Genomic DNA, 22799 nt, shown 5'->3' with positions numbered 1-22799 from the left:
GCTTATAAGAATCGTAAGTGCATTGTCCTGAAAGATGTACTAGGGTACTAAGGCATTGAGTCAGTGTTATCCCTGTTGGTCATCTAAGAGGAGAGTAGGTTTGTGATAAGTGGAACAAAACATCTTCTGAAATCAGTCTTTAATACTTATATACAATTATTAAGAATACCAATCCTACTAGTAAAATTATATGAACACTATATTATATTACATTATGTATGTCCGTGAAGGTATACAAATGTATGCTCTGAACATCATGGAGTGAGAATCATAAAATGGTGAATAACCCAAGTTGCATTAGGTATCAAAAAAATGATATAGTTTACATGCTTATATACCCATTTCTACTTGATATTCCCAATGACTAAGACCTTTAGTAGCATGTTGCCTAGAAAGCTGGTAGCTGTATCATCCTAAAGATTTGGGCTGCTCAAAGGTGAAGCGCTTTAAGATTATTTGTATGTACATATGCTTACTATGAATATAGCCTCAGTGCTACCTAGGGCACTGCTATCTCCACCCTCATATAGTATAAGACCACTTGATTTCTCAGAGTTGAGAGAAGGTTAAGGTCGAAAATGATGTAACTTTGCTATAATACTGTACCCTTGCTTTGGATATGAATAGTTATGTGTTTAAGAGTTTTATTAAAAGGAAGGAAACAAGATTTTTGGATTTGGAAGTTGCTCAGATTAAAGAAATGATAGGGAGGTAGATCGAATAGAACATACTTGTTGATCGAGAAGTTTGAATTGCAAGAGCATGCATGCATGCGTTGTATTGCAAGCCAGTATGTAATGAATCCGTGAGTTAGAAGCACCGAGTGAAATTTTCCAAGAGAACCAAAATAACCGAGCAGAACCCATCAAAACAACACATGATCAGACAAGATACGATGGTACTTTATCACTATGTAACAAAACCGAAAAACAAAGACAAAGACAAGTTGCACCTATTGCCAATGAAGATTTTGCATCCACAACAAAAGATTACAGTATACAATTTAGTTTCTTGTTTTTGAATGCATTGTACACAAAATACCCTTGGTATATTTGTAGCTTATGTGAGTTTAATATCGAAAGACTAACAATAAAACAAGATACTAGGCAAAAAGTTCACCCTGCAAACAAAATCAAAACACAAATATAAGAGCTAATCTGAATGACTAAGATGAGTCACACTCATCATCAATGAAGACATTGCGCCTTAGTCGACATTGTTGGACATCCTTCTTGCACCGTTCATCATCCGCCATTGATCTTGCCATTGCTTCAGCATACATCGACAACACACTTTTCCAAGAAACCAAAAGATACGTTAACTTTCAAAAATCGCCACTCAGAAGACAAACTGATAGCATCAAAACCAGAACCGTATCATATATGTCCATGATATGTCAAAACATACACCATATCAAAAACTCCTCGCAATCAAAACCCTATCATAAAATGTGTAGCTACTAGTGAAGGTGCATGGCTCACTAATCATTGAATTGGTTTTGCACCCGCATTTTTATCCACATCCTCATTTTCCAAAACATGTAGAATCATCCTCCCTAGGTCGCTTCCTAGTGCGAAGCAAAGGCTGAACATAAGAAGTCATAAGTCTCTCATCTATGTCAATGGATGCACAAACACGCCCTGTAAGCAAACATGCCTTGAGGATGGGAGCTGTGCCAAATCCCAACTCAAGGGAGGAAAATGCCTCCTCGTCGGCACAAAACTCTAGAAAACAACCAAGAAAGCTCTGGATCCTCTCAAGACTCCCTCGTCATGCCTCTCTCGAGGAGGGGGCCAATGTCATATATATGCATCCAGCATGTAGTGACGCAACACCATGTCTACAGGCTGCATGTGTAAGCAATCAAAGTAGGGTAGACTATCACCAATGTAAGATGGCAGATGCATCCCACGACGATGCACCATCAAAAGCATTCTTCCTTTTCTCTTCTATATTTATCTTCTCCACCCCTAATACTCATTTGTCAGCGTGAGTCTATTCATGATTCCGGCCAGCAAGCCCTTTAAAAAGCCTACAAAAAAATAGGGCTTGCAAAGGGCATAAAAGAGCTTCCTAAAATGAATAATCCACCACCCTAGATGTTCTCGATGGATAAAATTTTTTGCATGTCCACGGATTCAAGGAATTCCCAAACCCGGAGCGAGATTTTCCAAGCGAAACATTCCAAACAATGAAGTCATAACCTTATCACAACGATTTTTATCCCCAACAATGTCGCATATATGACATAGACGCCACAACAAAAAATAGTTCATCACAATATTACATTGTTGCAAAGACAGTAGACGCAAATAACATAGATGACACAACAAAAGATATGTCATCACAAAAGGCATATTCCACTTAGCATAACACCAGAGTTGCTAACTAAAGAAGTTGTAACCATACCACCATGCCTTCGAGGCAAAACTATTGCATATGTCATAGACACCACAATAAAAAATAGTTCATAAGTAGACACAAACAACATAGATGGTGCAACAAAAGATATGTCATCACAAAAGGCACACTCCACCTAACATAACACCGGAGTTGCTAACTATAGAAGTTGTAACCATACCACCATGCCTTCCGAGCAAAACTATTGCATATGATTAGGTCGCCACCCACAACAAAATCTACTTGATAGCAATAGCTAGATCCCATATCAATTTTGTCATGCCACCACATTGCATCTTCTCCCACTCAAGGCTCGGTACAATTCAACCTTAGTGAGGGCTTCCTGGTGCATGAATTCATGAGCAAGAGAATCCAACCCCAAAATTTGTAAGGACACATAGTAGAGATGTTTACAAGGCACATATGTTAAGTGTTTTCTCTCCCTCCTTTGAAAGTCTTCGCAGGTACATCGTGAGGGCTGCCTGGTGTTTGAATTCATGAGCAAGAGAATCCAACCACAAAACTTGTAAGAACACATAGTAGAGATGTTTACAAGGCACATATGTCAAGTGTTTGCTCTCCCTCCTCTGAAAGTCTTCACTGGTACATTGTGGAAAATTAGATATTGTCACAGAATAGTTCACACCCTTAGAAATGGATCCCTCTGTAGTAACATAGAAGATATGGGACTCATTGTCATGGCGTCACGAGGAATAACTTATGCATGCATGGTTCTTCCATTCTCAATTCTATCATGAAATTCCTTTGTCAACTTTGATCTCCACTTGATAATTTTTCCATCTCTGTACTTCGGGTGAAAACCACTCGAAACTCTGCTTCCACCTCCCGTTTTACGTGGAAGCTTTAGGGGTCCCACCCCCTGTAGCATAAAACCGTTACCTTGCAACAATTGTACTTCATGAGGCAGCAAACATGTCCAATCTTCAACTGGCCACACCCTTGATGCTAGGCCCAATGGTCCAACCACAAGATCATGAACATCCCAAGCATGCGTATTTGAAGTGTTGCAGAACCACATGTAACCTTCCACCACCCCACCAGTGCGTGATCCTGATGCATGGTACTTTCTATGGCCCCAAAAGCATGATGTAGCCACTCCTTGACCACCACCATCTGCATCCTCGTTTATCTCCCACATCTCTCACTTTGCCCTGCCAAAAGCATGATGTAGCCACTCCTTGACCACCACCATCTGCATCCTCGTTTATCTCCCACATCTCTCACTTTGCCCTGCCAAATTGCCAAAACAAGTCACTTTTTTCCTTGCCTCAGTTCTTCGAATTGCCCACATTTTTTTGCCAGCTTTGTCTCGGGCCATAAGGTCTCTTGCCCATCCCTCGCACATTCTTGTTTCCTTGCTCCTTCAGACACTATTACTGTCACGTAATCTGGTCTATGACTGTCATCTTCCAAGATCACACAAGCATCAACAAAGATTAGTCTTTTCTTGCAAACACTACATTGATTGATACTTGCACGATTCATCTCTGGACTATTGATGTACATTTCTTGCATTGATGAATGTGTCATGTCTACTAATCTCCTACCAGATGAACTTCTCATATTTTGATTGAAAAGTCTCTCCATCAAATCATGAATGCCCGACCCAGTTGATGCTCGTAGCCCTTTAAGGTATGCATTATACTTAACACTGTGCAACATGGCAAATGCCATGTTTGCACCACCCATAGCTTCATACAATGAGATATGAGACTTGTACCCCACAGAAGCTCACATGCCATGTTTGCACCCATAGCTTCATACAATGAGATATGAGACTTGTACCCCACAGAAGCTCGCATGCCATGTTTGCACCCATAGCTTCATACAATGAGATATGAGACTTGTACCCCACAGAAGCTCGCATGCTTGCATGTTCATTTTCGGTGAGGTTTGTCGTTGGCACAAAAACACCAAAACATCTTAAGCTCACGAACCAAGCACCCCAATGATATGCCCTTATATCCCACCAAGCCAACCAAGTCTCCAAGGTTGGAATCTCTCCTTGTCCTTCATGACCCCCAATAGCCAAAATTTTCTAATTTCATTTCTGGATAACTTCTAATTTATAAAGCTCTAACTCTTAATATCTTTCTTGCTTTTTCTCACTCACTCTCACTGACATTCTCAATATCAGTCCAGCGCCAGAGCCCTTTTAGAGGCATTTTGTCCTGCTCCAGAAGTATAAAAAATGGTGAGTTGCACCTATATAAGGTTCGTTTGTCTCTTCTAGGATTTCACATGAAGTGAGGACTCAATGTTAAGTTGAAGAGGACTCGTCGCATATGCTTGGAAAATTACTCCTTAGTTTGGTGGGAGAACCTTTCATAGGCAAAGATGAATCTATCTTATCTGCCATTCAAACTAGGGATGCCAGACAGGGACATGGATGTTTGCTCATCCCATATGCTAAAGTTTGGGGATTGCATGATGATGTCTCGGGATTGAAGACAGCTTTTGGAAAAGAGGGTTATGTTCAAGACAAAGGAGCATTTATTGTTTCTATGTGGACCTCAGAGGATAATTTGGTCGGGGGTGAGGTATTGGCAAGATGGGACCCTATTTGACAAGACATAAACACGGAGTTTGAAACGGAGATAGAAGAAAGGCCAGAACTCCATGTGTTGCCAAATAGGATGCTCTATGTGTGGGAGGGCAACCATAGGACAGTTGCATGGCAATCCGCAAAATAAGGGAAAGGTTCTCTCAAACAAAAGAGAAGCATTATAGAGTTTTGTGTACCGTGATTGACCCAACAAGAGTACCTAAGATTGCCTTGCTATTGAGTCTACAATGAATGAACTTGTGAGTGCATTTTTGTAATGATTACATCTACACATTGCATATGTCTATCTAGTTGAAAATTGAAAACCAATGCACTTGTTTTGTTTTGTTTTGTTTTCAAGTTTGAATACCCATGCACTAGTGGCCATTAGCCTAAGAGATGAGATTATAAAATGTGCCAACATTTGTGTGGCAAGCTATAGTGACTACATGGATGGTTTGCCAGAGAGGGACAAGAGGTTGATTGCTCAAATTAGAAATAAGTATACAAAATGGTCAGAGCCGTGGTATCCTCTTTCAAAAAGGAGGTATTTGGGAAAACTAGTTTATAATGTAAGTTCATGTGGTATGAACTTCGATGCACAACAATATTTTCTCTTGTTTCTTGATAAAAGTAGTAGATTGTTGCCAAGTTTAGACTTGGACTTTTGCGTATGGTGATCTACAACTACTTGGAGATGCTAAGTGCATAGCGATAGCTACCAGCTATAGGCCGCGATTTTGCATCTGGCATGAGATAACTTGGGCAGGGGGGCGGTACATGAGCATATGATCAAAACTAAGCCAAAGGGCAGAGAGTACATTAGGAAGGGGAGGCCAGTGGGTTGGGCTGCATATTTCATCTTCTTGGACCTCCTGTTTGCAGAGGTGCATCATGCACCAACCACATACCCTATTTGGGATGTGTGTACAGAGGACCATGTGCGTTATGGTGTGGCCCTTTCTGCTTCAACACTATCAGACTCCGGTTGGTTGCTTTATTATGGCATCATTGGGAGATACATCTACAACTTTTGCTTAGAAATTGAGTGTATTTGATATTGTTTCCACATGAATCATCGCTCCTCTCACTTTGCCGCATGAGATTTGATTAGGTGGGTGGAGAGGTTCTATCGAGTTTCAGACTTAGTGATAGTATATCGCATTGTTGTGCTTCACCACAATGCATATGGCTACCTTGAGACTGTTGGGCTATGTACCGAGGTAAGATTGGTGTGTGCTAGTGTATGTATCGCAGCTTCGTGGTTTTGTTCAAAAAGGGCAGGAAAACAAAGTGTGCAGGTTGAAAAAGGCTTTATATGGTTTAAAGCAAGCTCCACGAGCTCTGATACCAATTGTTGGAATTAGGGTTGCAGGAAAGCACACAAAGCTTGGAGAAGAAGAAGCAAGAATGCACACAACACACAATGTATTAGATTGTGTCAATGTACAAAAGGTAAGTTAGCCCTAGAAGGATGGGCGTATATACAAGCCGGGGGAAAAAACCTCCTAAAGAGGGAAAAAGTGCCCCGGCAGTCCTAAGTGTGTTCACACACATCACTGCCTATATATATATGGAAACAAGATCATCTAACATTTCATTTTCATTTATGTAGCATTTTCTCTTGCATCATCACCCTTACAACTACCATGCACAATATCACATTGTGGTGGGCTGAATATTTTGCTGCATCATTGCCATTGCTATTCTCAAGCATATTTCCACCCTGAGATACAGTTCTTGCTACACCATCACTCTTCTTGTTTATACTTGCTTGTGCTGTAGGTGTTTCTGTATCATGGCTCTCACTCTTATCTTCTAGAGTATCAATCTTTGCCTTCTCTACAAATTTAGGTTGGCCATCACCCTTAGCAGCACAATTAGCCTCTGGCTGCTTTACTCTATTGACATACCTACATTTCCTCTTACAATCTCTTTATCACCTTTGGCTTTGACTTGTCTACCATCCTGCTTTTTCGCCTCTGTGACATCCTTATCATGTTCACCACCTTGGACATGGGTGAAATCTAGGTCCACTGTTTTCACCACTTGGGACTTGGATGCCATCCAAGTTTACCTCGCTATCATCCGCATGATGCTCTCTTGTAATAGATTCTTTGAAAGTCAATGGTATATGCTGAATAAAGTATGTTATGTTACATTCTTCTCCTCCTATTTACCACCTGGGACCTAGGTGCCATCTAGGTTTACCTCTATCATCCACATGATGCTCTCTTGTAACACATTCTTTGAAAGTCAATGGTATATGTTAAATAAAATATGCTATGTTATATGCTTACTACAATTACAAATCACCACAATTATTGAAATCCCTTCCATTCTTGGCACTTGAAAGTGTCCCATGAGTAGGCATGGGACTCGGCTACGTTGTGGCTTTTAGTTGGACCTTGCTTGGGAGACCGCATGCTTAATAGAGAATCGATTATTTACAAAGCCACATGCATAATCAAATCCAAAGTCAAAGCTGCTTGAATCTTTCTCTCTTTCATTTTTTCCCCTTGTTTTTGAGTCAAGATGCTGATCCTGTGTTATAGTGTAAGAACCTGACACCATGCTTTTTTCCTGAACATGGATACCTTGAAGGCATCCAAGTGAGTAACACACACATTTATTCTTCTCTTCTCTTCTTCCTCTCTCACACTAAGGAAGGTGGAATACTTGACATACTCCTTTGGCATACTTTAAAGTCGATCTAAGTAAATATTAAACTAGGACCAAATCCTTAATGGTTATCCAAGTAATAACTAGGATCAGTCTCAGAGAACGATGCAAGAAAGCACTTAAACAAACATTGAATGGAGAATTATAAAAAATATTGAAATTGAAGACAATAGCATTATTTGAGGATGGGTTTAGAATACACCTAGTTAGTTGTATGGTTAGGAAGTCGGTCTGTAAAATTATATTTTGAGAGCTTCCATTGTTGCTTCATGTGAACCTAAAAAAGAATCTTCAAAATCGTTGCAACATGTTGTCATCAGATAGCCACAACTCATACGCTGGGTCCAACCCAATGTTACGATGTTCGTCATCGTCATAGTTTGATTCCAATAGAAATGCCTCCTTTGGTGTATAAGGCAATGGTGTGAGTGCATCCTCCCTGTGATATGGCATGGGTACAATTGGAATGTGAGCTAAGTAGCTGTCGCCCGCTAGCTAAGCTATCTAGGAAATGACCCACCATGCTCCAGAAAGGGGACAAGGAGTCGATAACATTATTTCATAGAATGACGGTGTAAGTGCATAAGCTCTTGTCCTCCTCTCCTACTCTAATATCTCTTCCTATGCATTCCATACTTGATAGGTCCTCCCATTGGGTAAAGTGCACACTCATCATCATCATGTCATTGTGGGGTCCCTCCTACCATGGACTCCAAGAGTTATGTCCCGTAGCGCCTAAAATAAGTTCTTCAATATTAGAATAAGTAAGATATTGTAGACAACATGCGATGCTCACAAATAAGACATGGTCCAAGGGACTGAAACTGTAGGTAGAACATGTCCACAAAGGTGGCTCCACAACATTGCTTCCCTAATGGTGTATAAAATTATCATGAGTGGGTCTGGAAAGGAGGAATACTTAGCTGCCCTTGATAGTACCAATCTAGACAATCTAGGTCTAGGATAGGATCACTCATATCAATCTAGGTCTAGGATAGGATCACTCATATCAATCCATGAAAAGTCTATGCTCACAGTCGGTAGCATCATACTTTCATTCTCTTATTTTGAAATGTACTCTTTCTCATCATCTTTTTTAATTTTTATTATTAGTCAAATTTTTAGTATGTGTATAGATGCTATATTGTTGTACATGTTGGTGTAAGCTATAGTATCATAGGTTAGCTTTTTCCAACAACAGGCTCCTTCTTGATATGGACATGAAATTTTTCAGGGAGCAGAACATGGGGATAAAAGTGATGATATTAGCATAAGTCTCCCCTTCTTGCTTTCTATCATACCTTGACTTCACGGAAGGTATTGTAGGTTTTTTATAACCATCCCTTCCAACTATGCTCCATCAGTGCTTGTTTGCTAGGAGAACCCTTTGTTACCTGTTGCGGCATATCAATCTCTAGCTTTAAGAGTGGTAAGGAGCTTTCATAAGACCGGATGGAGCTTATGGGTTCTCTCATAGATGAAAAATGGAGTTAACACTTGTGGTAAGGAAATTTGTACTTGCGTAGTGGGTTGTTCTAGGGATACCAATGGGATTGGGGCTTGGATAGCCAACAATGGTTTTGTAACATTTTGTGATGTAGAAGCTTCTCCGGGCCATCAATCACCCTACCTCTTGTGATAGGGTTTCTCTTTGGGATCCAAACTTGGTTGGGTATTTGTGGTAAAGGTTCTCCTACAATATTTTAATATCAAAATAAGAACCTTATTGGTGCTCTCTGCTTGGCCATTTGCCTATGGGTAATATGGCATTGATTTGCAGTGTGCGATCATGAATGTGCTAGTGAGATTTTTGATAACATCATTGATGAAATACTTACCTTGATCACTCACTAGCTCAAATAGACATCCAAAGTGGGTAATGATGTTCTTATAGATAAACTTAGCATAGTTGCCAAGCCATCGGCTTTTTGTGAAGCTCTTGCTTCAGCCCATTTGGTTACATAATCTGTGGCAATAATGATGAAGCGTGATTGTGTGCCACGTGCAATAGGACTAATAGGGCCAATGAAATCTAAGTCCTATTTTTCAAAAGGCTGGTCGAGGATGTAGTGATATCATGTCCTTCTTCCATTAGGAAAATATTGAACTCTCAAAAGGGCCCTGTAAGGGTCTTCTCTCTCTTCCTTAGATCAAGGAAAAGAAGAGAGAAGAACTATAAAATAAGGACTCTCTCTCTCTCTCTCTCTCTCTCTTCTTTTACAAATCCATGGATAGTTTTTATGTTATCTTGTATAGATTTTCTCCAAATTTGGATATCTCCTCATTAAAGTATCTTTTTTTTACAAAGCTTTATATGCAAGTAGATATAAAATATGTGAAGCACGTGCTACGTTTTCAGTGCAAGATATGCTACAATCTGGTTGCAATAAATATTTCAAAGTCGAGCAAAGAAAATTGAGTTTATGATTGGATTTGAATAAAAACTTTTATCAGCAAGACCATGCACGTAAATACCTCTCTTTTCCATCTACTCTGTGATGGGTTATCTCGATGTTTGATCTTAATTGCATCTAGCATCTACTCTGTGATGGGTTCTCTCTGTGTTTGAGATTAATGCTAGATGCAATTAAGATCAAACATCGAGATAACCCATCACAGAGTAGATGGAAAAGAGAGGTATTTACGTGCATGGTCTTGCTGATAAAAGTTTTTATTCAAATCTAATCATAAACTCAATTTTCTTTGCTCGACTTTACAGATTGTAGCATATCTTGCACTGAAAACGTAGCACGTGCTTCACATATTTTATATCTACTTGCATATTTTATATCTACTTGCATATAAAAAAAAAGATACTTTAGTGAGGAGATATTTTATATTTTATATCTACTTGCATATAAAAAAAAAGATACTTTAATGAGGAGATATTCAAATTTGGAGAAAATCTATACAAGATAACATAAAAACTATCCATGGATTTGTAAAAGAAGAGAGAGAGAGAGAGAGTCCTTATTTTATAGTTCTTCTCTCTTCTTTTCCTTGATCTAAGGAAGAGAGAGAAGACCCTTACAGGGCCCTTTTGAGAGTTCAATATTTTCCTAATGGAAGAAGGACATGATATCACTACATCCTCGACCAGCCTTTTGAAAAATGGGACTTAGATTTCATTGGCCCTATTAGTCCTATTGCACGTGGCACACAATCACGCTTCATCATTGTTGCCACAGATTATGTAACCAAATGGGCTAAAGCAAGAGCTTCACAAAAAGCCGATGGCATGGCAACTATGCTAAGTTTATCTATAAGAACATCATTACCCACTTTGGATGTCTATTTGAGCTAGTGAGTGATCAAGGTAAGTATTTCATCAATGATGTTATCAAAAATCTCACTAGCACATTCATGATCGCACACTGCAAATCAATGCCATATTACCCATAGGCAAATGGCCAAGCAGAGAGCACCAATAAGGTTCTTATTTTGATATTAAAATATTGTAGGAGAACCTTTACCACAAATACCCAACCAAGTTTGGATCCCAAAGAGAAACCCTATCACAAGAGGTAGGGTGATTGATGGCCCGGAGAAGCTTCTACATCACAAAATGTTACAAAACCATTGTTGGCTATCCAAGCCCCAATCCCATTGGTATCCCTAGAACAACCCACTACGCAAGTACAAATTTCCTTACCACAAGTGTTAACTCCATTTTTCATCTATGAGAGAACCCATAAGCTCCATCCGGTCTTATGAAAGCTCCTTACCACTCTTAAAGCTAGAGATTGATATGCCGCAATAGGTAACAAAGGGTTCTCCTAGCAAACAAGCACTGATGGAGCATAGTTGGAAGGGATGGTTATAAAAAACCTACAATACCTTCCGTGAAGTCAAGGTATGATAGAAAGCAAGAAGGGGAGACTTATGCTAATATCATCACTTTTATCCCCATGTTCTGCTCCCTGAAAAATTTCATGTCCATATCAAGAAGGAGCCTGTTGTTGGAAAAAGCTAACCTATGATACTATAGCTTACACCAACATGTACAACAATATAGCATCTATATACATACTAAAAATTTGACTAATAATAAAAATTAAAAAAGATGATGAGAAAGAGTACATTTCAAAATAAGAGAATGAAAGTATGATGCTACCGGCTGTGAGCATAGACTTTTCATGGATTGATATGAGTGATCCTATCCTAGACCTGGATTGTCTAGATTGGTACTATCAAGGGCAGCTAAGTATTCCTCCTTTCCAAACGCACTCATGATAATTTTATACACCATTAGGAAAGCAATGTTGTGGAGCCACCTTTGTGGACCTGTTCTACCTACAGTTTCATTCCCTTGGACCATGTCTTATTTGTGAGCATCGCATGTTGTCTACAATATCTTACTTATTCTGATATTGAAGAACTTATTTTAGGCGCTACGGGACATAACTCTTGGAGTCCATGGTAGGAGAGACCCCACAATGACATGATGATGACGAGTGTGCACTTTACCCAATGGGAGGACCTATCAAGTATGGAATGCATAGGAAGAGATATTAGAGTAGGAGAGGAGGACAAGAGCTTATGCACTTACACCGTCATTCTATGAAATAATGTTATCGACTCCTTGTCCCCTTCTGGAGCATGGTGGGTCATTTCCTAGATAGCTTAGCTAGCGGGCGGCAGCTACTTAGCTCACATTCCAATAGTACCCATGCCATATCACAGGGAGGATGCACTCACACCATTGCCTTATACACCAAAGGAGGCATTTCTATTGGAATCAAACTATGAGGATGACGAACATCGTAACATTGGTTTGGACCCAGCGTATGAGTTGTGGCTATCTGATGACAACATGTTGCAACAATTTTGAAGATTCTTTTTTAGGTTCACATGAAGCAACAATGGAAGCTCTCAAAATATAATTTTACAGACCGACTTCCTAACCATACAACTAACTAGGTGTATTCTAAACCCATCCTCAAATAATGCTATTGTTTTCAATTTCAATATTTTTTATAATTCTCCATTCAATGTTTGTTTAAGTGCTTTCTTGCATCATTCTCTGAGACTGATCTATCACTTTCCTAGTTATTACTTGGATAACCATTAAGGATTTGGTCCTAGTTTAATATTTACTTAGATCGACTTTAAAGTATGCCAAAGGAGTATGTCAAGTATTCCACCTTCCTTAGTGTGAGAGAGGAAGAAGAGAAGAGAAGAATAAATGTGTGTGTTACACTTGGATGCCTTCAAGGTATCCATGTTCAGGAAAAAAGCATGGTGTCAGGTTCTTACACTATAACACAGGATCGGCATCTTGACTCAAAAACAAGGGGAAAAAATGAAAGAGAGAAAGATTCAAGCAGCTTTGACTTTGGATTTGATTATGCATGTGGCTTTGTAAATAATCGATTCTCTATTAAGCATGCGGTCTCCCAAGCAAGGTCCAACCAAAAGCCACAACGTAGCCGAGTCCCATGCCTACTCATGGGACACTTTCAAGTGCCAAGAATGGAAGGGATTTCAATAATTGTGGTGATTTGTAATTGTAGTAAGCATATAACATAACATATTTTATTTAACATATACCATTGACTTTCAAAGAATGTGTTACAAGAGAGCATCATGTGGATGATAGAGGTAAACCTGGATGGCACCCAGGTCCCAGGTGGTGAATAGGAGGAGAAGAATGTAACATAACATACTTTATTCAGCATATACCATTGACTTTCAAAGAATCTATTACAAGAGAGCATCATGCGGATGATAGCGAGGTAAACTTGGATGGCATCCAAGTCCCAAGTGGTGAAAACAGTGGACCTAGATTTCACCCATGTCCAAGGTGGTGAACATGATAAGGATGTTACAGAGGCGAAAAAGCAGGATGGTAGACAAGTCAAAGCCAAAGGTGATAAAGAGATTGTAAGAGGAAATGTAGGTATGTCAATAGAGTAAAGCAGCCAAAGGCTAATTGTGCTGCTAAGGGTGATGGCCAACCTAAATTTGTAGAGAAGGCAAAGATTGATACTCTAGAAGATAAGAGTGAGGGCCATGATACAGAAACACCTACAGCACAAGCAAGTATAAACAAGAAGCGTGATGGTGTAGCAAGAACTATATCTTAGGGTGGAAATATGCTTGAGAATAGCAATGGCAATGATGCAGCAAAATATTCAGCCCACCACAATGTGATACTGTGCATGGTAGTTGTAAGGGTGATGATGCAAGAGAAAATGCTACATAAATGAAAATGAAATGTTAGATGATCTTGTTGCCATATATATATATAGGCAGTGATGTGTGTGAACACACTTAGGACTGCCGGGGTACTTTTTCCCTCTTTAGGAGGTTTTTTCCCCCGGCTTGTATATACGCCCATCCTTCGAGGGCTAACTTATCTTTTGTACATTGACACAATCTAATACATTGTGTGTTGTGTGCATTCTTGCTTCTTCTTCTCCAAGCTTTGTGTGCTTTCCTGCAACCCTAATTCCAACAATTGGTATCAGAGCTCGTGGAGCTTGCTTTAAACCATATAAAGCCTTTTTCAACTTGCACACTTTGTTTTCGTGCCCTTTTTGAACAAAACCACGAGGCTGCGATACATACACCTCCTCATGCAAATCTCCATTCAAGAACGCAGTCTTTATGTCCAACTGATGTACATTTCAACCATTAAGAGCTGCCAATGCACAAATGCTACGAATGGTAGTCATACGACAAGTGGGAGCAAAGGTCTCATCAAAATCAATGCCCTTTTCTTGAGCATAACCCTTTGCAATAAGTCTAGCCTTATAGCAATCAACACTGCCATCTGGCTTTCGTTTCAACTTAAAAATCCACTTACATCCAATGGCCTTTTTACCAATAGGCAAATCACATAAAGACCATGTACCATTCTTCATTATAGCATCATATTCACTTTGCATTGCAGCCAACCAATTTTTTTATTTTTGTGCCTCATCAAATGAAAGAGGTTCTCTTCATACATACTAGACACAGCCAAAGCATAACAATCTGATGCATAAGAGGCATGCTGAAAACCTGAATGAGTACGACTAGATATAGGTGCATCAATTTTACTATCACGCAAGGTTGGCACCAGCCATTTAGGCATATTTCTAGCCTGCTCATTTTCAGCCCTATCCTCAGAAATTACATCCTGTAAATTTGCATCAGAAATAGGTTGATCTATGATGTCGTTTGAAATCTGCATAGGCTGAATATTTGGGGATACAATTTAAGCAGTGTGATGGAGGTATTGCTTTGTGTCAGACAAAGTATATTGAGACATTGTTTGAAATTTGCATAGGCTGAATATTTGGGGATACAATTTAAGCAGTGTGATGGAGGTATTGCTTTGTGTCAGACAAAGTATATTGAGACATTGTTGCGGAGATTTGGCCTTGAAGACTGCAAGCCTATTGCTACTCCAATGGAGACAGGTTTGAAGTTGAGTCTTCATGATGCTGGAGATCACTTTGATGTCACACTTTATCAGACAGTTGTTGGTTGCCTTATTTATGTATGCATTACGAGGCCGGACATTCAGTTTGTAGTCTCACAGGTGAGCAGGTTTATGCATAGCTTAGGGTCTCAGCATTGGAAGGCAGTTAGACACATCTTTCGCTACTTGAGTGGCACCATACATCTTGGGTTGTTTTATCCCAAGGGGGGGGATCGTTGCCGCCAGATTTACATGCTTTTTCGGACTCAGATTGGGCTGGTTGCTATGACACAAGAGTGTCCACAAGTGGTTTTTTGTAGTGGCTTTTCTATGTTAGGAGCTCTTGGTCTTTGGCTCTTAATTCCACCTGTAAGTGGGACACTTCTAACGGGCCGTGTTTGTGGGTGCCTTGTCCTTAGCCACCAATTCACCTTCTTTCTCCTTTACCAATTGAGCAATGAGATGCTACAATTTTCATGTAGTGATGGTAGGATCTAATGGTGTAGCTTGTTATTTCCTTTGTGGCAATGGTGGTTTAGCATGGGTGGCTTCCTCTTCCTTTAATGATAAAGATGAGAGAGCTTATCATTTTGGTAGGTGTGGTACTCGTGGTGGTAAAGCTTTCTTTCCTTTCTTCCTTATGATGATTATGATGATGGTTCGCACATGGCATGTTTTGCTCCAGTGTGGCTTGCATCTCTGGTGCTTTTGGGGGGACATGCAGGCGGCGGGCCCTAGCACTGAAGCGCACCATTCGTGCAGCACGTTCGTTGGAACGCCTTCATCAAATACAGTCCCAACATTCCCTCAGCTACTTCGAATAGTGTGGTGCTATGTGACTGCTCATTTTTTTGTGCTCCAAAAATAATTTTCTTGTGCTAGGTATTGTTGGGTTCTGCTTAAGCAATGATAAGGTACGCCCTTCTCTGGTCCTCTACGCACCTCAATTATGTTTCCTTCCTTTTCTCTTCTATATTTATCTTCTCCACCCCTAATACTCATTTGTCAGCGTGAGTCTATTCATGATTCCGGCCAGCAAGCCCTTTAAAAAGCCTACAAAAAAATAGGGCTTGCAAAGGGCATAAAAGAGCTTCCTAAAATGAATAATCCACCACCCTAGATGTTCTCGATGGATAAAAATTTTTGCATGTCTGCTGATTCAAGGAATTTCCAAACCCGGAGCGAGATTTTCCAAGCGAAACATTCCAAACAATGAAGTCGTAACCTTATCACAACGATTTTTATCCCCAACAGTGTCGCATATGACATAGACGCCACAACAAAAAATAGTTCATCACAATATTACATTGTTGCAAAGAAAGTAGACGCAAATAAGTGTAAAAAATGGTGAGTTGCACCTATATAGGGTTCGTTTGTCTCTTCTAGGATTTCACATGAAGTGAGGACTCAATGTTAAGTTAAAGAGGACTCGTCGCATATGCTTGGAAAATTGCTCCTTAGTTTGGTGAGATTGATGGGAGAACCTTTCATAGGCAAAGATGAATCTATCTTATCTGCCATTCAAACTAGGGATGCCAGATAGAGACATGGATGTTTCCTCCCTACAGCATCAAGAAAAGTTCTAGTGAATCGTAGCTAGGTTTTTTTTCGAGTCTAGACTTCACATTTGTAGGGTTCGTAGTCTACCCTAAAGTTTCTATATTGCAACCTAGGCCCTTCTCAATGGAAGGCCCTCAAGGCTATCTTCTATTATACCTTCTCAATGGAAATGTAACAACACTTAAGTATAAAAAATATTTTCACAATGGAAATGTAACAACACTTATGTAACAACACTTAAGTATAAAAAATATATCAAATTCGACTCCTCTGTGAAACCCTAGCATAACACCAGAGCCTTATATCTCTTTCTGCCTTCAGCGTAAATGACGGGTTGAGCACACCAGAAATCGTCCAAACCCCCCAGGGATCTCTCTCTCTCTCTCTCTCTCTCTCTCTCTCTCTCTCTCTCTCTCTCACACACACACACACACACACACACACACACTCTTCAAAAAAATTTACCTGATACATGTAACTTTTTTTGAAGAGTTTTTGTGAGTTAGTAGTGAGAGAGAGAGGGAGAGAGCTTTATGAAATGATCCACCTAAAAAAAACTAGATAGCATCCTGGAAGAGGACTTGGGCTCTGGTAAGTTTTTGAGGTGGAGAGTGTAGGATCCGCATCCTTGACTTTGCTCCTGAGCTGCCTATGTAAGAGGAGGTGAAGTTTGCCTTGCTTTTTGAAAAGAGGTGATGATGTATATGACATAAAAAATCTGCCTGCAGTTCAGGAGGTCCTGTCGGTGTGGCCTCCTGCATGCAGTTTTTCTTATCCATCATCCACAATCTCTACATCTCTCCTCATTTTAATGGTGAACTTGGGTCCTTGCTCTTTCTTTGCTTACTTTTCATGAAATTATCGACATAAAAAAAACTTCATGCAAGAGGCCGCATTGGCGCGGCCTCCCACAAAGGCAAATTTTTTATGGACAACATGCCATAGCCTCTTCATATATACATGACATCATGCCATACCCGCTTCAATTTTTTTTTGTGGACAACATGCCATAGCTGCTTAAGATGTTGGAAATGCACAACATGCCATAGCCTCTTCAGATGTACATGACATAAAAAAAACTGCCTGTAGGAGGCCGCGCGACAGCCGCTTCAATTTTTCTTTGTGGACAACATGCCATAGTTGCTTAAGATGTTGGAAATGCACAACATGCCATAGCCTCTTCAGATGTACATGACATAAAAAAAACTGCCTGTAGGAGGCCGCACGACGCGATCTACTGCAGACAGTTTTTTTAATGTCATGTACATATGGGTGCTGTTGGAAATGGTGAGGAGCTTGTGTTGCATGCTCCTTATGATGATTATGTGATAGCTCACTGTATCAGTGTAACCATTAGGGGAAGGTTGAGGTCTATAGGGGCCCTTTAAGATGCCATGTGATTAAAAGGTTATTAAAGAAAAGGGCCAATCATGTGATGCCATGTATACAAAAATGTTGGGTGATTAAAGGTGGTCAAAGATTCTCTAGAAGATGCCTTTTTGTACTTTTCATTCCCAAAAAGTGGGGGGAAAAGTTTTTGAAATTTCGAACATCCATAACTTCTACATATAGGCTCAAAATTTGTCGGAGATTAGAGATCTAGAATCTACTCGCTGAGCTCTTTCCATAGATATGTCACATGATATGGTTTTGCCCACTCAATTTTAAATTTACTTTTGGCGAAAAACTTTGAAATTCAAACTTCTAGCCATTTGAAGAATAAGAAGGTATCTAAAGTCAAAGAAACTTGACATGTTAACAAAAAGTCATTAAAATCATAATATGGCAGCTTAAAGGGCTCCTATAGACCTCAACCTTCCCCTAATGCCCCTATTCGATGTACAACAAAAAGGGATGGTACTAACCCTCTGTGGCTACCTAAGAGCCTATCTAATGATGCTTGCCACCATTACTATGTCGGACATGACACCGTGTAGGTTTTCTACTCGTAGTCTTGCTTTATGTAATCTAGGTGCTAATTTCCCTTCACTTTTAAGCTATCTGCACTGGGCTATCCAAGTATGGCTTATGTTATGAATGATGGGTTTTTGGTCTTTGTACCACTTAGTATAACAACTACAAGTTCACTCTCCATTTGCATGCCATCATGTACTTACTTGGTGGAATGCTTCGACCAAGTTATCTAGGAGTGGTCTCCATTTCTCTTCATATGCTACTGGAATTGGCCTCTTCACGGCCTCTTGGAGTTGGATCAGGTCTTCAGCTCCCTAATGGCTCTCAACCAATTGTCTTTCTAGCAAGTAGATTATGCCTTCTAAATACTATGTGCATTTTTTATAGTGGCTTTTCTATGCTAGGAGCTCTTGGTCTTTGGCTCTTAATTCCACCTATAAGTGAGACACTTCTAACAGGCCATGTTTGTGGGTGCCCTGTCCTTAGCCACCAATTCACCTTCTTTCTCCTTTACCAATTGAGCAATGAGATGCTACATTTTTCATGTAGTGATGGTAGGATCTAATGGTGTAGCTTGTCATTTCCTTTGTGGCAATGGTGGTTTAGCATGGGTGGCTTCCTCTTCCTTTACAGATAAAGATGAGAGAGCTTATCATTTTAGTAGGTGTGGTACTCGTGGTAAAGCTTTCTTTCCTTTCTTATGATGATTATGATGATGATGTACATCTCATGGGAGCATAATGCACACACACACACATGATAATTGTAGTTGACTAAGCCAAACTGTAGTAATACATGTGGTACTTATGTCAAGTGTTGTGGCCTTCAAAAGGCATGATGTGTATTATGGGTGTTGATCCAATAGGAACTATTTAATACAGAAGTAAAAGAACTGCCCAACATGAGGGAACTGTCTATTAAGATGGTGATTTTGGTACTGTGTTGATGATGATAATGATGAAGTGGCCACAAGTGTGTGTGTGTGTGTGTGTGTGTGTGTGTGTGTGTGTGTGTGAGAGAGAGAGAGAGAGAGAGAGAGAGAGAGAGAAGAAGAAATTTCTATGTTGGGGTGTGTGTGTGTGTGTGTGTGTGTGTGTGTGTGTGTGTGTGTGTGAGAGAGAGAGAGAGAGAGAGAGAGAGAGAGAGAGAGAGAGAGAGAGAGAGAGAGAGAGAGAGAGAGAAGAAATGTATATGTTGGTGCTATGTCTAGAATGGTAATTTTTGAAAACTTAAGCTCAATGTTCAATTTTTGAGCCTATCCAACACAGTTTTGACACAGCATATTGTCATGTTTCTCTTTGTTATTATAGCCCTTCTACCCGTGGGAGAGGCAAGCGTGGAAGGGGCTCTCGTTGGTTGAGGATCTACCTGGGTTGAGAATATTGACCAAGTATTGTTGCGGAGACAGATATACAAGTAGACTCTGACACACAGGTAGATGAGGCTCAAAGTCGGGATATGAGCATAGGAGCAGTTCATGAGGTGGATAATACTATGGGCCCTCTGGAGGCTTGCTTACAGATTGTCCCTTTTATTGTTCAGCCAAGGATACCTTCGAGAGTTAATTTCGAGGATGAAAACAAGCTTTAGATAGATAGGAGAGGAGACATATTGCATCGAACCAAGATGTTTAGCTATTTTTAATGTCCTCCCATCCCATTGTGCAAGCTCATCCCATATGCTAAAGTTTGGGGATTGCGTGATGATGTCTCGGGATTGAAGACAGCGAAGCATTATAGAGTTTTGTGTACCGTGATTGACCCAACAAGAGTACCTAAGATTGCCTTGCTATTGAGTCTACAATGAATGAACTTGTGAGTGCTTTTTTTTTAATGATTGAGTCTACACATTGCGTATGTCTATCTAGTTGAAAATTGAAAACCAATGCACTTGTTTTGTTTTGTTTTGTTTTGTTTTCAAGTTTGAATACCCATGCACTAGTGGCCATTAGCCTAAGAGATGAGATTATAAAATGTGCCAACATTTGTGTGGCAAGCTATAGTGACTACATGGATGGTTTGCCAGAGAGGGACAGGAGGTTGATTGCTCAAATTAGAAATAAGTATACAAAATGGTCAGAGCCGTGGTATCCTCTTACAAGGAGGTATTCGGGAAAACTAGTTTATAATGTAAGTTTATGTGGTATGAACTTCGATGCTGTACAACAATATTTTCTCTTGTTTCTATGACCAAAGTAGTAGATTGTTGCCAAGTTTTGACTTGGACTTTTCATGCCAAGTTCAAATGACTCATGAGCAAGCAAGGTGTAGTATGTTAGAGGAGGAATTGAAAAGGTTGAAGGAGAAGGAGCTCGTTCAGCTTGCATCTTGGTTTGGTGACTATATTGGGAAGGTATGTAAGTGTTAACTCTTGCAAACTAGATGCATGACTATGTGATATGAGAATGTGTCATAATTATGTCGACATGGTTTGTAGATACTCAACGTTATTAATCCTAAGCTTGGTGATGAATGGCAGACGAAAGTTTGAGCTCTGAAATGGGGACACGATAGCTTCACGACTTTGGAGAAGCTAAATATGTTGGCCTTGTGCGATGCTTCAATTGAAACAAAGGTGTTTTGGTTGTCTCTCTTAGAGGCTAATAAGGTAACAAAGGCAGCTTATTGGCTTACTCATGGGGATCATGTATTTAGAAAATAAGTACCTTAATCATTAAAGTGTTTTTGAAAATCATTGCTTCACCTATACATTGTCAATTTCTCAATGAGTTTTTTAATTTAATGTAGTTGGTTATGAAGAGAGGGCTTGCTTGATAAAGTGTATTAGAGAGCACAACATGTTCTAGGTGATTATGTCAATGTGCCTGGAGGAATCATTATTTCGCAAGATTGCCCTATGTTTGACTATTTTAAAGAGGTGAAGCTTGAGGCTAGGAAGCACATTTTCCCTATTGAGAGTAAAATTGAGATAAAGGAAAAGAGCCTTGAATTGAGATCTCTTAAAAGCTTGACCTTATTCAAATGATGCTGGCTCAAAGAAGGCTAGTTTATAGGTATGTTTTTTTGCTATGGAAATCTAATGATTCATGTGCATCTTTATGGCAACTTAGTGGATTGTTCTTTATATTGTGCAGATTCTTTTTGTGGTTGAAAGAAAAGCGCCACATTCCCTTGGTTCCTGTTAGGGCAAGAAAATGGCTCTTGCTTAACAACAAGGAGGATTGTACGTATCCACCACCCATGCACAACCTCTCTCGTTGGGAGTTGGATAACTGCCCATGGTGGATAGATATGGTGTCGGTGCATGTGCTTGAGAGAGAGAGGGAGATTCGTGACCAAATGTAATGACTCTGTTGAAGAGCCTCTACAAGGATATGGACTCCTCAAGATACAGGTTTTATAAATTCTTGTTTCGTGAGGTTACTTATTTCTTGTTTTGGTGTTGGTTTTTTGGTGTTGGTTGTATGTTTAAAAGGATGATGTGTGCTTTCAAGGTCTTGGGGGGCAAGGTGAAGCTTGCCCTTCTTCAACTTTTGCAAAGAGCAGCATGTCGATGATGTGCCAGAGGATGTGCCACCTCCACATGATATTGCTATCATGATTTATTGTATTGTGATTGTGTTTCAATTATTTGGGGTCTTGCCCTGTGTTTTAGTTCTAGGTTATTTGGTTTTTATGTAGGCCTTAAAGATCCCATCATTGTAAAAAAGTCCTCTCCTTTTGTATATGTGTCAGAGCTTGCGTATTGTGATCTACAACTACTTGGAGATGCCAAGTGCATAGCGATAGCTACCAACTACATTGCTATAGGCCGCAATTTTGCATCTGGCATCGTGAGAAAACTTGGGCGGGGGCGGTACATGAGCATATGATCAAAACTAAGCCAAAGGGCAGAGAGTACATTAGGAAGGGCAGGCCAGTGGGTTGGGCTGCATATTTCATCTTCTTGGACCTCCTGTTTGCAGGCCTTAAAGATCCCATCATTGTCAAAAAGTCCTCTCCTTTTGTATATGTGTCGGAGCTTGCGTATTGTGATCTACAACTACTTGGAGATGCCAAGTGCATAGCAATAGCTACCAACTACATTGCTATAGGCCGCGATTTTGCATCTGGCGTCGTGAGAAAACTTGGGCGGGGGTGGTACATGAGCATATGATCAAAACTAAGCCAAAGGGCAGAGAGTACATTAGGAAGGGGAGGCCAGTGGTGGGGTTGGGCTACATATTTCATCTTCTTGGGCCTCCTATTTGCAGGGGTGCATCATGCACCAACCACATACCCTGTTTGGGATGTGTGTACAAAGGACCAT

The 22799-nt window shown here is 40.1% G+C and overlaps 1 pseudogene; it reads left to right on the top strand.

Moving 5' to 3' along the window:
* The first annotated feature begins 4706 nt into the window (after positions 1-4706).
* On the top strand, positions 4707-22362 carry LOC147620055 (uncharacterized; annotated as a pseudogene).
* The last annotated feature ends 437 nt before the right edge of the window (positions 22363-22799 follow it).

This window comes from Cibotium barometz, chromosome 32, assembly GCF_041138505.1.
Source record: "Cibotium barometz isolate CiBa-2024 chromosome 32, ASM4113850v1, whole genome shotgun sequence".
Taxonomy (NCBI): domain Eukaryota; kingdom Viridiplantae; phylum Streptophyta; class Polypodiopsida; order Cyatheales; family Cibotiaceae; genus Cibotium; species Cibotium barometz.
The sequence above is the reverse complement of the archived record's forward strand: the minus strand, read 5'-3'. Positions and strand labels throughout refer to the sequence as shown.